Genomic DNA, 20,148 nt, shown 5'->3' on the forward strand with positions numbered 1-20,148 from the left:
TCGGCTTGGGTCAAGATGGGTCTCTGATTATCACAGGTTGCGCACGGGTCAAAGCTCATTATCCTTTGGCCATAAGTTCACACTGAATCATTAAAACCTGTGGCCCCGAAAAGAGGTTACGTTGAACATGCTTGCTGAAATCTTGCCAAAGCTAACAAGGGTTCCCATGCCATGGTTCCTGTGATCATCAAAACCCACAAACTATTTCCAATTTTTTTTTTTCTTGGACCTATCAAAGTGTGCCTAGTCTGAGCTGAACGTTTAGTGCACAGAGTATGCACCTAGTATATAGCTTCCCCCACCCAACAGCATTAAAATGACGTCTGTTGCAAGCACCAAAAGGAATGGCAACTCCCCTGCCAAGAGATCCAAGAGATATGTGCAAGACCTAAGCGAATAAATGCTGTACTAATTTATGGCAGAATTACTAAGAAATCCGTTCAAGGTCTAGCGAGAGAACCTCTCCGAACGCTCTCACATGGTGGTCTCTGGGAGTCTCCCAAGAAAAGTAAAGGCATGGGGAAGGAGTGCCATGAACTTTGACCCCAGAGCAGCACAAACAAGACTGACCGCGCCCCAGGCGGGCCCGTGGGTAACCAGAGTTGCAAGGTCTTCCGCGTCTGAGGAAGCCCCGCCCCTCCCCGTCCCGCCCGCCGTCAACTCTGCCAATGCTCGGGCCCCATCGACCGCTCGGCTTCCCAGGCACTTCCAATCAAGTGACTATATCCGGCCTCGGTCCTGTGCTCCGCGATCAGGGAAGGTAAGTAGAGAGCCTATCGGAGCCGAGTGGGGCGTGGCCAGGGGCAGGGGGCGGGCGGACTAGGAAGGTGGGGCGGAGCGCGCTCGGCGCAGTCGGGTGCGATTGGCCACCCCTGGCAGGAGCCGCACCTCGGACAGCAGCAGCGGCGGCCGCGGGAGGGTTGGTGTGGCGCGGGGCGGTGGGGTCCTGTGTGGAGAGTGGGGCGCGACTCCGAGACCGCGGGCGGAGGCTGCGCACAGCCGGATCCCGCGCCCACCGACGCGACCCGCGGGTCCGCCAGGGTTCAAGCCGCCGGAGAGCGACTCGGGAACAAGTGTGCGAGAGGAAGCGGCGGCGGCGACGCCGGGCCCGGGGGTGGTGACAGCAGGTCTAAGGTGAGAGTCCCCGGGTGCAGAGTGGTGACAGCGTGAGCCCAGGCGCGGGGACCCCGGGCGGAGTGCGGTCAGGGAGGACCCGGCCGAGGGGAGTTCCGGGAGAGGGTGGGACAGGCAGTCTGTGGCGCGGAGACCCCGGGAGGGACCGGGACCGCGGGACGGGCGGGGACACTGAGGGCCGGGGCCGGGGCGAGGGGAGAGGGCCCGGGGTCAGCTCAGGACAACGGGGTGAAGGACGGACACCCGACAGGGACGGGACCGGCGGGCTAGGGAAGGCGTCCCCGAGAGGGACCGGGACGGCGGGGCGAGGGCAGGGGAGCCCGGAGGGACCCGGACGGCGGGGCGAGGGGAGGGGTCCCCGGAGGAGCAGGACGGCGGGGCAAGGGGAGGGGTCCCCGGAGGAGCAGGACGGCGGGGTGCGGGAAGGGGTCCCCGGATAGCAGGACGGCGGGGTGCGGGAAGGGGTCCCCGGATAGCAGGACGGCGGGGTGCGGGAAGGGGTCCCCGGATAGCAGGACGGCGGGGTGCGGGGAGGGGTCCCCGGAGCAGCAGGACGTGGGATGCGGGGAAGGGTCCCCGGAGGAGCAGAACGGCGGGGTGCGGGGAGGGGTCCCCGGATAGCAGGACGGCGGGGTGCGGGGAGGGGTCCCCGGAGCAGCAGGACGTGGGGTGCGGGGAGGGGTTCCCGGAGGAGCAGAACGGCGGGGTGCGGGGAGGGGTCCCCGGATAGCAGGACGGCGGGGTGCGGGGAGGGGTCCCCGGATAGCAGGACGGCGGGGTGCGGGGAGGGGTCCCCGGAGGAGCAGGACGGCGGGGTGCGGGGAGGGGTCCCCGGAGGAGCAGGACGGCGAGGTGCGGGGAAGGGTCCCCGGAGGAGCAGGACGCGGGGTGCGGGGAGGGGTCCCCGGATAGCAGGACGGCGGGTGCGCGGCGGCGACCCTGCGAGGGGTCGATAAAGAGTCCCAGGGAGGGCACCCAGAAGGGACCTGGACGGGCGTCTGAAGAGAGGGGACCCCCGGGCGGGGCCGGGGCGGCAGGCGAGAAGAGGGGACCGGGGGAAGGCTCGGGACGGCGGGCTGAGGAGAGGGACTCCGCCAGGGGCCAGCAAGAGAGGCCAGGGACGGGACCCCAGGCGCCCACCCCGAGAGTGGCCTGGGCGGCGGGAAGCGAGGAGGGGACCCGGGAGGGAGCGGGCGAGAAGGCGGCGCCGACGGGGCCGTGGGACCCCTTGACAGCGCGGCCCGGAGCCAGGGTCGAGGTCGCGCCGTCGGGCGAGTGGGGACCGGGGCGGCGCAGGCCGGCCGGGGACGCTGCCCACGGGGTCCGGCGTGGCGGTCTTCCCGAGGGCAGCTTCGGGGGCACTCTGCGGAGCCCGGCTTATGTAATGCAGCCTCTGGGAGCGGGACGCACCGGCCGCCCGAGAGACGGAGGGGTGGGCTGCTCACCTCTGCTGGCTCGCGCCACTCCTTCCCCGGAGCTGCACGTGGGTGCCTTGAAAGCGGGGGATTCCTGACCTTCAGGAAAAGGTCCGGCGGAAAGTTGGAGAGGGTCCTTCAACCCACCCCAAGAAGTTGGAAGGGAGAGGAGAGGGATGCTTGTGGAGATCCAGCTTTGGGTTCAATTAGTTGTTTAATTTTGACTCGCGTATTTTCTGGACTACTCTTTGTTGGGGAGGTGGGAGGTTTGGTGGGTTGGGTTTGGTTTTGTTTTTTTCCCTTTTAGTTCAGCAAAGAGTTAAGAAACTTTTTCGGATTTGGCAGCATATCAGTATCAATGTTTACAATGCAGATTTAAAGGAACTACATACCAGGTTTGGAATTGGGGCTGTTTTAACTTTGATGAGTTGGAGATGGTAGGAAGGTCAAACTAATTAAGAAGAGACGTTGGATTCCCTAAACTAATAGTACTTTCCAGTTAGATCCCAAAAGCTAGTAGGACTGAGGTTTAGGCATAATTCCAGGACAAAGTGAAGAAAAAGATGAGCCTATTTAAACCAGACACTGTATGTCCTGGTGGGAGGCAAGTGTATGTCTGTTAAAATGCTGAAACCAATAGTGGGAAGCAATAGGAGGTGGGGAGCAATTGGGGGGCAGCCTCCTACTTTGACAGATATGAAAATTAAACTAATGACCAGGCTAATTTTTCACAGTACTTGGGACATGTTAATATTATCCTAACTACCTTTCAAATGTTCTCTCAAATGCATATGCTTTGTTATAACTAACCGTTTTGTATTCGAATTTTTAAAAATCTTTTCTCTATTTGTATATTGCTTCTCCTCACTTCTCTTTTTCACTGCTTTCTTTCTTTTTCTTAAGAAGTAATTTAGAAAATGATAATTTAGGGCTGGGAGTATAACTCAGTTGTAGAGGGCTTGCCTAGCAAGTGTGAGGCCCTGGCTTCAATCCCCAGAAAGAAAAAAGAAAAGAAAAAGATAAGGGACAATGTAATTACTATCCCATTTCAGTTATTTAACTGTCTCCTTTGTTTCAGGGTTAGTATGTGTTTTAATGGGAATTTTTTGCCTGTGTTCAGCTGTAACAGACAGCTTCAACTAAAAGGAAGAAAGGAATGCTGTACTATTTCCCAAAAACATGACACAGAGCCTTTCTTATTTATTTCTTTATTTACTTAGGTGCGAGGGATCAAACCCAGGGCCTTCCTCAAGTTAGGCAAGTGCTCTAGTCCTAAGCTATGGACCCAGCCCCTAACTCTGCTATCTAAATCCAAGTCAAAAATTACTGAAGTCATTTTCATAGGAGTGATGGGAAGTAGAGGACATGCTCTGAATAGGGATTTTATTTGACATTACATGACGCGGAACTGTTCTTATATGGCTGCAGAGAGTATGGAACTTGATGTGGTTATGAAAATTCCACTAACTAGAAGTCCTACCCTGAGAAGAAGTTATGCCAACATGAGACATAACAGCAGCAAGGGCATGTTTAAAATATGAGCTACTCTAAGATGCTTTGAGTGTAATTTTTTACATTAAATTTGCTTTTCCAGAAATCTAAGTAGAATTCAAGTAAAAATGAGGTCAGTTAACTCACAAGGTTATTTGGAAGGGGCACAAATTCATTATGAAATGCATATAATGTATGAAATGGTCTGTGGAAGGATTGAGGATCGGACACTGATAATTCTACAGAGTAATAGAAATGTTTGAGCAGAGAAGTCCTTTCACTGCCTTGTTAGCTCATTTCTGACTGGTATGAATGGTCGTTTCTGAAGACAAAACATTAAATTTATTTCCTTGTAAGAAAAGAAAGTGCTCTGATACTCCCCTGAGTGATTACTAAAGCAGTCATTTCAACCACATTATGTTATGGTATTGATCCAAAGATGATAAAGAGAGATTCATTGTAATAGAATTTTTAGTGATAAGGGCCTATAATAACTTTATTCCCCGGAGGGGGAGGGGATAAGAGGATAGCAATTCAGTGGGAATTTTTTTTTCCATTTGTTTTAAAAAATAAAATAACACTACAAGAAACTATGAATATGTAAAATCATTATACTTCTGTTCATTTAAATTATTTAGTTCCTTTCTAAAAATATGATCACAAGAAGAGATTAAGATAGAGCTTTACATTTCCGTATGAATGGTGATGGCAGCCTCAGAGTTTAAGTTCTTTCTGGTTCTTTAAGTGTTCTCAGTCTTAGTTTAGCAGGATGCAAGGACTGCTCAGTAAATACAATAACCCATTTTACACTTTCTTTACCACTTGAGTCCTATACAGTCAAACCATTGTCTCAGAAACTACCTTGATATCTAAATTGGTTTAATGTTTAAGCCAACCTGAATAAATGTTCTCATTGCTTGCCAATATTCATGTTCATTGGTTTCACTACTACAGGAGAATGCATGAAAGCTAACTATTGATACTTTTTTCTACATAGTCTTAGTTAAAAGTCTCTTTCCTTTGTAGTTTTTCCCCAGTCTTCATTTCTTCCCTCCCTACTCTCCAAAAGAATACAGACACAGGAAAGAAACAGTGAGAAAGAGAGAGAAAAATAAATAAATAAATATATATATATTCCGCCTAAAAGTGTTTTGTCACTGGACTTCTTTCAATAAGAGATTCCTACCTATCAGATTGTTTTTTAATTTTTTTTTTTGAGTTGTGGGATATTACATAATGCAGCATTTTAACTTAAGGAAAGCAAATTAAACATTTGTGATTAGTCTGATTGTTCTTTCAATTAGTTGCTTTACTGTTTGTGAGGGTATGTTAAAAGTTTGTTACTGTTTCTTACAATCCGTAAAAGAAACATAAATGACATTTATTGATCAACTATAATTATAGTTTAGTTATAGTTAAGGTGAATTTGTGGGTCAAAATATAATCTAACTCATTTCTAAGCTATAGGAACCAAATTTTAAAAATAATTACTAAAATTTGTTATGATAACCATTAAGAATTACATTAATCAATTTTATTGTTCCATCTATGTTGTGCAAGTTACATAAATAAATTAACCTAATATAGTTTTCTGTTCAATCTGAGATTTGTTAGCGATATTAAAGTATATTTAAAGTCTTCATAAATTATTTCTATTTTATAAGGTAAAGGGCTAATTTGTTGGCAACAGAATCACTTAGAAGTCAATCCATTTCTTAGCATAGGTCAGTCTCCCAACAGTTGTCAGCTGTTTCACAAATACACATTTTTCATCCATAGAATGAGTGAGAAAAGGAAGATGGCTTGGAATAAGTTTTTAACACCTAGTGGAACCTACTGCCTTTAACCAAAGAGGTGTGAGCCCTGCATCGCGATTCTAATAATGGGAATTTACATGCTGGAGTCAAGTGTTGGCCCCTTCTACTTTACCTCTGGCCTCACTGAGATGATGGGTAGCAAAATCAACCCTGCCTTGTAGGTTTTATTTTGCTATTTTAATCAAAGTACTCATTGAAAGAGCTCAATAATTTCTTTCCAGATCAAACTGGGTCTCTATGCAGTAAGTGTTTATTCTTTTTTTTAAATTTTTTTGATTGTAGGTGGACATAATGTCTTTATTTTATACTTATGTGGTGCTGAGGATCAAACCCAGAGCGTCATGCATGCTCTACCACTGAGCCACAACCCCAGCCCCAAGTATTTATTCTTAGATGTTTCACTTTCTGTCTAATGACCCTGGCTTCTGTCCATAGAAATCAAAGGTTATGACAATTCAAATATATTTTATTGACCCATTACAATAGATGGCACTAATCAAGATAGAATGCTTTCTTAAGTAAGCTAATAATCTCATTAGTCTTATAAGTAGGTGTACTAAATAATCATAGTTCATGTTCAATTTTCCATTCTGCTGTGAACATTAGCCTTTACTTTTTAAAGGGTGCATAGATAAATACACAAATACTTTCAAAAACCATATAAACATGGTTTTTAAATGTCAGAATTTAATAGCAGAGATATGACATTACAGTAGTATGCTTTCTTTACCTTTATGCCTCCATTGTTCCTGCAAACTCTCCTCAACCATGGTAAAACAGTCCCCTGTTCACCTTATGTTTGTCATTTACTAGCTTGTGAGCACTTTGAGGACAGAGAAGGGTCTTATCTACCTTTGTATCCCCCATGCCAGGTATAATGCCAAGCACAAAGTATCAAGGATGCACAATCAATCTGAATTGAAAGAGCGAATGAACTAATGGGCAACAAATTAGTAGATTATATTTCTGTGCACATCATTTTTAATCCTTATTGAGGTTTTTAATTCATCCAAAGGGTATTAAGAGAATGGCAATACCTTTGAAATAGAAAAATAAATGTGGGTCTGGGTTGTGGCTCAGTGGTAGAGCGCTCGCCTAGAATGCTTGAGGCACTGGGTTCGATCCTCAGCACCCCATGAAAAGGTACTGTGTTCACCCACAACTAAGATAAAGGTACCGTGTCCACCCACAACTAAAAAAAAAGATATATATATATATATATATATATATATATATATATAAAATAAATGGGGGGCTGGGGTTGTGACTCGGTGGTAGAGCGCTCGTCTTGCATGTATGGGGCACTGGGTTTGATCCTCAGCACCACATAAATAAAATAAAGGTATTGAGAAAAGAAAAAGAATAAATGTTAGCGCTATACCTTTACCACATGAAAACAGCGTGATACAATGGAAGACAAAAGAGCCTGTGACTCACAAAGACCTATGCACCTTTTTTGGCTCTGTTGCTTGTCAGCTGCCTGACCTTGAGTAAGTTACTTAAGGCTTAAAACTCTCAATCCTCTCATCTTTAAAATAAGAATATACGAACTTCTTGAGATTCTTGGAAGTACTGAAGGAAGTGATTCATGTAACGTGCCAAGCACAGTGACAAACATAGAAGTTGCTTAATAAATGGTCACTGCTTCTTACTTTAATCAATTGAAACACTTGTTTATTGCTATTTTTCCTCTACTTCCAGTATCTAATGCTTTGCTGAATCTGTATCACCTGACTCCAAGAAGAAAGATGAACAGATTCACACACAGGTTAACAGAGACTCAGAGAGGGTAAATGACTTCCCAGAGTCACACAGACGATGGCAATCGAACAGGAGACCACTACAGCCTAGGTCTTCTTTGGGTTTTTGTTGTTGTTGTTTTTGCCATGCTGGGGGTCAAAAACCCAGGGTCTGGTGCATGCTAGGCAAGTGCTCTGCCACAGAGCCACATCCCCAGCCCTGTGTCTGGTTTTTCAGTGAGCACATCTTCCACCCTTTACTATCCATGTAGGATCCAGTAAAGACCTTAGTAAGGTACTGTGGAAGGACTACTGTGACCATTTCCCAGACTCCTTTTCTTTTTTGTCCTTTCTATGTGCATTTGTATTCTCTTATTCTCCCTAAAGTACAGCTCTGATTTTGTCATTCACATGTTCAAAACCTTTTATAATTTCTCATGGCCTACTGAGTTCAGTATAAATCTATCAACCTGTTTTTAGGTTCCTATCACCCCAGTTTATTAACACACATACATACATATATATATTCATATATGCCTATATCCTAATTTGTGTGTATATATATTCTTATATATACTCACGCTTGTGAGTATATATGGATGTGTACACATATATATTCATATGTATTCATGTGTGTGTACGTGCATACATATATACATGTCCTTTGCCACAACCAGACTGGCCTGCACATCTTTGTTCCTGCCCTTTCTTTTGCCTGGAGGCCTTCTGTTCCTCATTCTCTGGGCCTGCTTCTAATGCCATCTTTTAGGAGGCCTTCTCTGATCATCCTCCTTACAGCTTTCTCCTTTGGATTACCTAAGTGCTTGATCTGTACTTTTTCTTATTACATGCTATTCTCTCTGATATTACACTGTAGGGTTCGTACTTGTAACCTTCCCAGATGTCCATCTTCTTGATGTTAAAAAGACAGTGTCTTACATTTAACAAGTACCTTGCAAATGGTGCTTTCATTATTGAATTGTGTTAAATACTTGCAGTTCAAAATAATATTTAATTATAATTATACAAATAATTAGGGGGCTGGGGAGATAGCTCAGTCGGTAGAGTGCTTGCCTTGTAAGCACAAGGCCCTGGGTTCAATCCCCAGCACCCAAAAAAAAAAAAAAAAAAAAAAAACAAATAATTATACAGCAAAGTTATCACTGCCAGTGATGATAACAGAGATCATTCTTCAGGGAAGAATTCACTTCTGACCCTGACAGTTGGTAAATTAATGCCCATGGTATTAAATATATGGAAACATGTGTGCTCACTTTCAGCATCAGTGAGATTCCCTAAAGTGCATTTTGACTCTAGTGTTTAGGATTTGTTATTTTATTTCCTTAGGCGATGGTTTTATTAGATGGGTCTTTGAAATTTTGTTTTCCTTCCTCTGGGTATTAGCAACAAATGAAATAAGAGTCTCTATCATTTGCAAGAGAGGTAGTTGTTCACTTGAGTCAGTCTGAAAAAGCTTAACACTCTGATCTTCCGAAGCAAAGTGCCTCACTTTGTGGTATAAGCAATTGGCAACTGTTGTCCCCATCTTTCCTATTGAATTCTTCTGCATAGCACTTGCTGCCTTCTGACTTACCAAATATTTTGTCTGTCTGTCTGTCTTAAATTCCTACAGTGGAATTCAGGGTCCCTGAAGATGGAGATTTTTGTTTCATTCATTGCTGTAGCCATAACTCACAGAGCAGTGCCTAGCATGTAGTATAGTCTCATAGTAAGTATTTGCATAACTGACAGAGAAGTTTGGCTTTGGGAATTCCTCCAATTTGTTAACTAAAACAGGTTTTGTTTTTTTAAACATAAAGAAGTAAAGTTCAAGGTAGTCGATTATGGCTAGGAAAAATACAGTATATCTGTACACTTTACTCTGGGTTTTACTTTATCTGTTCGTTTATTTATTTATTTCTGTGCCAGGGATTGAACTAAGGGCCTAGCACATGCTAAGGAAGAACTCTACCACTGAGCTGCATCCCCAGACCTTTTTATTTTAGTTTGAGACAGGGTCTTGCTAAATTTAGCCCAGGTTGGCTCTGAATGTGTGGTTCTCTGCCCTCAGCATCCTGAGAAACTGGGTATGAGCTACCACACCTGGGCAGCATTCATTTTCCTTGAGCAACCTTGAATTCGCTATATTATTGTTTTGTTGAATGCAATTAAAAAGTTGTTCCTACCATCACACCACACGTCCAAGATGACTGTGCCTCTCAGTCTAGCTAAAACCTAAGGAAATATCCTTAGTCACAAAGTCTAATGGAAGCTTGCTGACATGGCCTTAGGCATTAAAGACTAATAAGACCAAAATAATAATAAGAGGCAGTACAAGAGCATTATCCCTTTAAACATTTCACTTGTTTTTCTTAGAAGCTGATATTGACCCTGAAAATTGGTCAAATCAAACTTCTGATGTTAATTTGGGGGTTGTTATCAGTTTTCTGCATGTACTAGTAATTGGGTTGGAAATGTGTTTTAAGCCTGAATTAAACGAACTTAGTCACTGGTGACTCATGGTGAGAAGTTTTTCCTTTTCCCTGTTGGAGCATATGCCATTGCCTCCAACATGCTTTTTTGAAACATCGAAAACATACAAATTCTTATTTTTATGTACTAGATTCTGGCAAAGTTCTTTCAGGCTTAAAGCAGCGACTTTAATTTCAGTACTTTTAGTAGTAGGTACTAATTACCATTGACTTTCCAAATAACCGTACAAATTTCTTTAGTCTGCCTTTATGAAAGTGTTCTCATTACATACAAAGTCCTCAACCATCAACTAGACAGTATGTGAATGACCACCAAGACTCAGTTTTGTCCTTTATCGTCTTCTAGTGCTAGAACTGTGCTTTGCACAAAGAAGGGACTAAGTATTGAAGTGAAGTCACATATGGTTTTTTTTTGTTTGTTTGTTTGTTTGTTTGTTTTTGCGGTACTGGGGATCGAACTCAGGGCCTTAGTGCTTGCAAGGCAAGCACTCTACCAGCTGAGCTATCTCCCCAACCCCACATACATTCTTAATAATAGTGGACCTAGAAGAAAATCAATGAAATCCTGTTAAAGAAGGTTTTTTTCAAGCCCTTTAAATTAAGTAATCACCAATTCATAACCAACCTAGTTTGGGAAGCTCTCAGCATCATCCCAAAGTAGTTCTGTCCTAAATGTGCCAAACACGGGTTGTGTCAACCTGCAGTCTCCTTTAGCTGATCACTTTTGGAAATGCAGAACAGCACCGCCCACAGGCGCCCACACCTGTGAGTCGGTGGAACAGGAAATGCTTCGGCTTGCAGGGCTGACAGCAACGTGCGGAACCCTCACGCTGTTTCTCTCTGCAGTTCCTTATTTACAAGGTTTCTGGAAGTTGCTTTTTTTTTTTTTTTTTTTTTTTTAATAAATATATAAACTTAAGAGAGAACTGTAGATTTGGAAGTTAAGATGTAAATGTTTATATGCTTTTTCTTCATTTCCAAGGAATGGGTGAGTTGTCTTTTAATTTCAGTTCTTTTTGCTTCTAACGTGAAGTGTTACTCTAGCACGTTGGGAAGGGGAGCGGAGAGTACATAAATGTAAAATAATTACAACTAATTGATACTATCATCAATAACAGTAACCTATTCTGATATTTATATGCTACCATAACGGTAAACGTTGATTTAAAAAAAAATCATAGATTTTTACATGATTTGTTTAGCTTGAGCAAGTTTTCCTCTTTTAAAGGGACTAGGAGGAAAGTTCTGGAAAAGGTTTTTAGAAAAGTCTTTCCAAAATGTTGAAATATAAAGCTGCATAAAATGCTGTTGACGTTAACTGTCTGACCAGGAAGTACTCTAAGTCTCACTTATAAAGCTAAGTGCCTATAATAACTTCCTTTCTCGGGATGAAGGTGCTTGATAGCCTAGTGGTATTCTCATAACTTGAGTGTAGTTCAGTTTTATCTTTCCTGTGAGTAAGAGGCAGCTGTTTAAAGAAAGTCATCTCTGGGGTAGAATTAACAATTGCTATGGCTAAATAAAGAATTTTCACAGTTTTTAGTATGTTGGATTGGAAATAATAGAACATGCATTTGAGATGATTGACTGTAAGTGTAGTTGGAATTTTTACTTTTAGTGTTTTATTATGAATATGGTTTGTGTCTGAATCAGCAGGAGTAAACTCCCTGTTGAATTCCATGTGAATATTTATAACCTTAGCCCAAAGTCCACTTGGGCACAGTCAGCCTCAAAAGGCATTGAATTTATATTCTCTATTTTAATTTGTAGCTTGATATTCTACAAGTGTCAATATTTTTAAAACTTGAGCTTTTAAAATTTTTCCTTTCTCCTGGATAAATAAAGTAAATGCTGAGTTGCCAATGAAATATCAAACTCTTGGCAAAAGACTACTTTAAACAACAACAAAAATTGCTAAAGCTCATTTTTATTAAATGAATGCAGTTTATGCTAATGAATGATATTATTACTTTAAAACATATTTCAAAATTAATCCACTCAAAATGGCCAACTGTCTGTCTTAGAGATGGTTAAAAATATAATACTTTCTATTTGTATTCTCTCACAGAAAAAAGAAAATAGGATAGAAAACGAAGAAATTTCTTGAATATAATACCAAACTTAGAGATAGAAAGATCAGAGCATTTGGTCTTGTTTGTTTTATATTTTTTTATCATTTTAATACATAGGGTTAGTTACTTATTAAATATAAAATATTACATATAATTATGAACCAATAAAAAATGAGGAAGGGGGGACGTATGAAAATAAAACAGCCATGAGGAAACTACTAATTTATGGGACTACTCTAGTTCACAAAATGAAATTTAATGAAGTACACAAGTAGATGATTTTTTAATTTAACATCTCATAGTTTGTACATTTTAAAAAGTTAATGCAAAATACTCTATAAAGTGGGAAACTTTTTTTAATAGGTTTCTTTACCAACTTTGCTGGGTTCTTAGGACAAGGTTTAAATGAAATGCGTAAGCTAACCTGTAATCCTAATGTCTAGACTCCTAATATTTTATATATTTTATGTGTAAATTGTCTCTTCAAGATTATACATAGAATGCATTTTCATCTAGAAATCATTACAGTGGCTACTACTCATTGGGAGGGAGAGGAGCTATCTAATGCATAAAAAAGGATATTTAAAATTTCCAATAATCCTTGAAATGTGATACATGTAGCATGTGCTTTTTCTCTTAAGATCTATGACTGTCAAAGACAACAGTACAAATCATGTCAATTTCAGCTTTCCTAGATAGAAGGTCCTTTTGTGATTCTGAACATTAGATTCCCAGTCCTGAGGGATCCCAGTCATGTCTTAGATGGGGGTGGGGCAGAGGAAGTAGGTGGTGCTTCACAGTAACAGATTATTGCAGATTATATGGCTGCCTGCCAAAACGCCACCAGTCAAAGGGAAAAGTGGAAGTTACTAACTGCATCCTATTAATTTGTGCATGTTTATTTAGCCAGCTATAACAGTTTCCTGGTTTCATACACTCCTGAGTGACTTGACATGTGCTTAATCTTCTGTTCTCTGTTTCCCGTGGTCATATTCCTTATCTCTTTTCTGCAGAGATCACACTGACCCTTTTGTGGAAGGCCACGTGTTAGCAGAAGAAAGAAGGGGGAGGGGAGGCAGAATTTAAAACCACAACTGCTTCATTTTCTACTTAAGAGGACTGCAGAATTAAGATGTAAGGATGTCCCATCACATTCAGCCCATTACATAAAGTACTAAAAAAAAAGTCATCACCTCCTGTGAAGGAGTTTGTAGCTCTAGGTTGTTCTGGTTCATCTCGAAATTGAGATTCTTACTGTTGTAACATAAAAGGAAGCTTTGTGGAGGAAAGATGACATCTGTGCCCAGATGCAGAAGGAGGGAATTACAGTGGAGAGTTATTTTTACAAGTGTCTTATGAATATATTTTTTGTACTGAGAAGTATCTTTAAAAGGTTAGTTTACTGGCAGGAGTTATGCAAGTTACTCAGGTCACTAGATAATCTAAAAAAATACTTTTTGTAGAATTTTCATGTCACCAACCAGCCTAGTTCATCTGGCTGATTTAAGTAGCAGCATTATTTATTTATTTATTTATTTATTGGTACTGGGAATTGAACTCAGGCATTTAACCCCTGAACCACATCCCTAGCCCTTTTTAATTTTTTAGAGGCAGGGCCTCACTAAGTTGGTTAGGGCCTCGCTAAATTACTGAGGCTGGCCTCAAACTTGCTGTCCTCCTGCCTCGGCCTCCTAGGTTGTTGGTATTACAGGTCTGCACCATTGCACATGACAGCAGTTTTTAAAAAATGTGACCAGACTGAGGATATTGAGATCCTGTCGATATCATCAAATAGTAATGTAATATAAATTGTCCTGCTAAAAGAAGGGATAGTGAAACTCCCAATTCATAGTGGGGTCCCCCTCCCGTTCCTAAAGAGAATGCAGTGTTTTCAGCTGAAGGAGTCAGGTAATCTGCCATTACCGTCACTGACCACACAGCTCTTATCTGGTGCTCCTCCCTAACTTACACAGTGAGCACAATGTCCAGCTTCCTTATATTTCTTACTTTTGGTTTTGGTCACATATATTAGCAGTTGGCAGCATAACAGTCTACAAGAACATGACAGATGGACCTGTCTGCCATTGGCTAGTTTTGTGACCTCGTACACATCTCTTTAACGTCCTGAAACCTCACTTTCTTCAACTATTAAATGGACATTAATCACAGTGTCCACCTTACCCAACTGTTGTGGCGATTAAATGCAATAATGTGTGAACAGCACAGGGTTGGCCCCACATTGTAAAGGAAGAGCTCGGCGAGTGATAAGGTTATGCTCCCTTTTGTTTTTGGATATTCCAGTCCTCATTTGCAGCTTCACCAGAAAGTGATCATGGGGAGAGACGTAGCAACACTCGAAGTTCATGCATAGCAATAGAATCGGTGCCCTAATAGCAGAAATATTTAGCAAGTACCAAGGGAGCACATGGATGAGACCCAGTGAGTATGCCTCTCCTCTGACTGTGTCATGTACTGCCCACTCTAAGGCGATGGCAGAAGAGACTGTTGGCTATAGGTGTAATATTATTAGTCAAAACGGTTATACACTCCGACATATTTAGCGTTAACAACATTTTTTTCTCTTAAGAGAACTTTTTCCCAGTTAGATCAAACTCAGGAAATCAACATGGTGAAGTGTCTTTTTTTAAAATTCATTTTTCCTATGGTATGCGTGTGTTTGTGTATTCGTCTTGCTTTGAGCAGACCACTATCAGATAAAGTTAGGACTATGTCTTAAGATGAGCTAAAAAGCAAGTTTTTGTTCTTTGTCTTAGTGGAACCAGACAACAGAGAATATATATTTGAGCATAAAGAATGTTCTTTTGTTTCCACTCTGCGTCTCTGGGGGTTACTGTCCTGTAATGGGTCAGTTAGCTTTGTTCATGAATTGAAAACAGTACAGCTAATTCTTACATAAGCAAATTTTTACAGAATGTGTTAGCAAAGCAGATGTGAAATCTGGGGGACACACCTGCAACAAATTGACTAAACTAAACAATGAAACTGCCTATATCCTACTTGAAAAATGTTTAGCCTTGTGAACATGTTTCTAGTGTTTGAAATTTCTCAGTGTTAATCTGTAGTATAACCCTGTTGCCTTGTGGCATGCACCCAAATTACTCTGTCTTTTCCCTGTTTCTGGTAGCCCCTAACTTTATATTCTCAACATCGCCACACAGATACCCTGTGCATTTGTGTCCCTGTCCTGTTCAGACCATCATTGCCTTGTTCCGGATTACCTCACATGCCCCTCTTCATTTCTGTCTTGTTTCCAATACTTCTTGAATAACCTTCTTTAAAAACTGCTTCCAGCAGGTCACTCCCCCGTGCAGAGCGTGTCACTGGCTGGCTGTTTTCCACCACATTACATCTACCTTCTTCTGCCTCACTTTCAACACCCTTCCTAATCTGTCCCCACACTAGGCATCCCGCTTCATTTCCTGTGTTCTTGGACCCATCCTTTCTGTTCTTTTGAAGTCAGCCCATCTCTCAAACATGGAGTCTGTGCTTTTGGTACTGTTATTTACTTGAATCAAAAAGCTCTCCTCCAGAACACTTCTCTGCCTGCTCAATTTACCTTTCCTTCAAGACCCTGGGACAAGTTGACTTTCCGTTTGAGGCATTCTCTATTTCAGCTTACTGTTTGGCTACAAATTCCCAGGTGATTTTCAGTTGCACGAAGCAATGAACAAAAATGTGCATGGTGTCATATATTATTCACCATTCTGTCTTCACTCATGTAAAGATTTCGAGTACAAGGACCTTATCTTACAGTTAAGTCTTTCACAGTTCCTATCATTGGTATCTACCATTTGAAGGGAAAGAAAACAAAGTAGGTCTAGTCCATCATGTCCATCTGAAGTCAATTTAGTGATCCTGGTCATACTGAAGGGACCTGGACATTTTTCCAAATTGGACCAAGTTCATCATCTCATTTACAGGAAAACATAAAGGAAGATGATTTTGTATTTGGTTATAGATTGATATGTTTGCTTTTCTTTATGAGAAACTATGTGTTTGTATCTATGCAAATAAGCACATACACACGCACACGTAAACACACGTGCATGCGCGCGCGCACACACACACACACACACACACACACACATATGGTTTTGTTTCCCTGGGTTTTTTTTTTTTTTTTGGTGCCTGAGATTGAATCCAGGACCTTTTACATGCTAAGTATGTGCTCTGCCACTGAGCTATACACCCAACTCTGTGTCTGTGAAGGGATACTGAAGTTAATTGCAAAAAAACACCGCCTTAAAAACAAAACCCAATCAACTAGAGAACTCTATTAGGGAAGATGAAATCTAGTTTACACATAGGCATGCTTTTTTAAGCATTGTTTTACTTCAGTTGGGTGTTTATTGCTTCAATTATCAATCAGTCATCTATCTTTTGAAATACATTCCTTTGTATCGATTCCAAACAGCACTTAGGACCCTCAAATAAAAATACTCTTATAGTGCGAAATGGATGAGAACGTAGAGACACTGTGTAGTTAATGCTCTGGTTTTGCATTAATGTTTGGATGTAGATGCAACCAGTAACGCCATGCCCCTTGTTCATTTGTTCAGTAAATAGTGGTCACCTACTTGTGTCAGGCCTTGTGCTAGTTCTGAATAGGACTGTCTTTTACATAACTAATAAGCAGAAAATTAAACTATTTGGCTATGCATTGCTGTAAAGACCCATGTGATGATAGAAAAACATACAGAAAAGACACTTTATTTAGTTACTTAAACTAATATGAAAATGCCTTTTTTGAAATTCCTGGGTAGCCTCAAACATACCTCGTAAATCAATATCAGATAGTAACTCCATGGTTTAGACAACAATAATAACAGTTGCTGATTATCAAGTGCTCAGTGATGCCAGGTGTTTCAATATGTGCTGAATAACTCAGCATTTATGTTTCCTTCTATGTGTGGACACACATGTGCACATGTGTGTGTGCACACACACTTGACAGGGATGTGCCTTGATGTTCAGTGAGGTGTTTGCCCAAGGTCAATAGCAGAACCTACACTTGCTCTCAGTCCTGACCTGTGTTCATAGCTATGGTACGGTGCTACCTCTTGCATTTTTAAGATTCATCCGTGTTGTAGCATACTTTGGTACTTCATTCCTTTTTAATGCAAAATAATATTCCATTGTATGGATATGCCACATTCTGTTGATCTCTTTACCAGTTGAGTCATTTATTCAGCAATTCTTTACACACATACACACACGCACGTGCAATATTGTTTATTTAGCTGTTTTATTTGCTAGATCATTTCCTCAGAGATAAAGCAGAGGTTCAGATGCTGGACAAGTACTCTTTAATTCCAGATGAACAGTCTGAATTTAACATTGTCTACTACCTATAGACCCTGTAAAGAACCAATAATTAAGACTCTGACTGCCAGTCATATTCAGTTAATGAAATTAAGAAATGATCATGTCCTTTAAAATCAAGGGACAAGGGCATCAATGCCATCAAGAAGTTGTTGTGTATTCTCTATATATTTGAAAGGAAGAATAACTTCTGTAACTTGGAGATAGAATTTGAACTTAGTCTTAAATGCCACTGACTTTTCTGCGGATATGGTGGGACATAATCAATGCATATTTTAGCCTTGTTCAGACATTGTGAACAGTGTAGAATACTTAAGGACAGGGACAAATCAAAGCCCTTTGAATCACCTACCAAGAGGTTTGAACTTTGAACAGTAGATAGTGGGGAGCCATTTAAGATATTTGAATAGAAGAGACTGATGCCGTCAGAGCCTTTGAAAGACTACTCCATGGACAGTTTGTAGAATGACTTAAAGGAAGAAAGAGATTGGGAATGAGAACTTGGACTGGTAATGAGGTTCCAGAACTAGGACAGCCTCAGGAGAAAAAAAGAAAAGCAGCTTGTGAGAGATTTATTGAGGGCATTAAGAGCTCGGGAGCTAAAAGCACAGGAGTGAAGCAGATGAACAAGAGAAAGTACAGGGAGAAGCCCAGCACAGACATCCACATCAAGAGGCAGGGGAAAGAGGACCAGTCAGCAGGTGGTTGGAAGGAACTCAGGGCCCCCAAACCAAGAAGCAAGAGCCTTGCAAGGAGGTGCTGCCTCGAGGTTACAGAAGGTAGGACCCCAGGAGAGTCTGCTTTGGATTTGGAGATGAGGCTGGAACTGGGGAGCTCATTAGTCCCAGGGCATCTTCCCACCAGGGAGGGTTCCCCCTCCTTTCCTCAGGAACCACACCTTGAGCAGACTCCAGTCCCAAAAGGAAGGGTGGGTAGGGAAAAAGCTCCTGAAGATTTTAAACAATGAAAGAAGAAGGTCAGGGATAAAGAATTAAGAGGCCAGTTGTTCTTGTCATTTTGAGGTAGTTAAACTGAAAAGAAGAGGGAGGAATGAAGATAACTTTTACAGGGATTTCAAGGTGAATGGAGAAAAGCTGAGGGAGCTTATGTTGAATGGCGTCCACGTAGAATTTATAGTACTATTAATACTTGTTTTGGGGGCGGGGGTTTGTTTTGTTTTGTATTTTGGTACCAGGGATCGAACGCAGGGGTGCTCAAACACTGAGCTACATCCCCAGCCCTTTTTATTTTTTAATTTTGAGACAGGGTCTCACTAAGTTGCATAGGATCTTGCTAAGTTGCAGAGGCTGCTGTCAAACTTGTGATCCTCCTGTCTCAACCTCCCAAACCACTGGGGTTACCAGTGTGAGCCACCACACCTGGCAGTATTAATACTTTTTAGTAGTACTACAGATAGACATAGTGAGAATTAGAAAATACCTTGTACTACCTCAAGGATATACAGAAAGATTAAACTCTATCCTCTCATCCTATATAAATATTTCATTCTTTTAGCGATGTATTGAACATATCTTTGCTCATGCCTTTAAATGCATTGGCTCCTAAAAACTGGTACATGATATAATATGTGGACTACTAGTTAGGCCAATTGAGTCCAGGTTTCTTGTGATTATTCAAGATATGCATTTTGAGGGCTAATGATAGTGGGAAATCAAGTACAGTATTTTGTTTAAAAGTTAGTTCATAATCCTCACTTTAAAATTTTTATACAAATGCTTTTTTCTTTCTAAAATATGCCCCCAAATAATATTTTATATTTTCTGTAGAATATTAATTTATTAGTAATCTGTTTTGTGGTATAGCAAGCACTGTGATAACATCTGCAGAAGAAATGATGAATATATATCACTTTGAAATCATAAATTCCCTGTCTTCAGAAGTTATAAAAATCAGTTTCTTATCAGTCCTGGAGCTGTGGGTTCCCAGTAAGAAGGCCTCATAAATGCAGATGTGGAAGCAAAGATTTCCCTCATTCCCCTTAACTCTTTTTTCCTCTCTGCAACAAAAAGACAGGAAGCCCCTAGGTCTTACATCTTTTTTAACAACTGTACAAGTAATGCATTCTTTTTGCAAAATTATCAACGAAATACATGAGGGGGCTGGGGATATAGCTCAGTTGGTAGAGTACTTGCCTCATAAGCGCAAGGCCCTGGGTTCAATCCCCAGCACCGCATTAAAAAAGAAGAAGAAGAAAGAAAAGAAAATACATGAGCAATTAAAACATATAAGTTATATTCTATACCCAGATATACTCTGACATGTAACTTTCCAGACTTCTTTTTTTAAAGTATTTTTTAAAATAGTAGTTAGGATGGGTTCTATTGCATACATTATTTTATACATTGCTTTCTTTCATTTGAACGGAATATCACCATATCAATAAATACTCATCTTTCTATACTTCTAATTCATTTCAAGCCTGCAGTGTTATATAGATATTCAAGGTGGATTTTTTTTTTCATAGTCACTGTTCTTGCAAAGTGTTCTAAATAACTGCTTGGTCATTCTTTCCATCTCCAGTAGAAACTCTAGGTTTCTTTCCAGTCACAAGAAGATTCTAGAGCAGATAGACTATGACAATGTGGTTTCTAGGAACTTTTTTTTTAGAGCAGAGGGGGTAAATG

General features: G+C 41.4%; 1 protein-coding gene across 5 annotated transcripts in view; it reads left to right on the forward strand.

Annotated features, from left to right (window-relative positions):
- Window positions 1-870: 870 nt before the first annotated feature.
- The window catches only part of Taok3 (TAO kinase 3), a 170,605-nt gene continuing 151,327 nt past the window's right edge, over window positions 871-20,148 (forward strand). For all 5 annotated transcript variants that reach the window (XM_047560814.1, XM_047560812.1, XM_047560815.1 and 2 more), the window contains exon 1: window positions 871-1,134. The gene's annotated coding sequence lies outside the window, so the exon portion shown is untranslated. The remainder of the gene's footprint in view (window positions 1,135-20,148) is intronic.

This window comes from Sciurus carolinensis, chromosome 8, assembly GCF_902686445.1.
Source record: "Sciurus carolinensis chromosome 8, mSciCar1.2, whole genome shotgun sequence".
Classification (NCBI taxonomy): domain Eukaryota; kingdom Metazoa; phylum Chordata; class Mammalia; order Rodentia; family Sciuridae; genus Sciurus; species Sciurus carolinensis.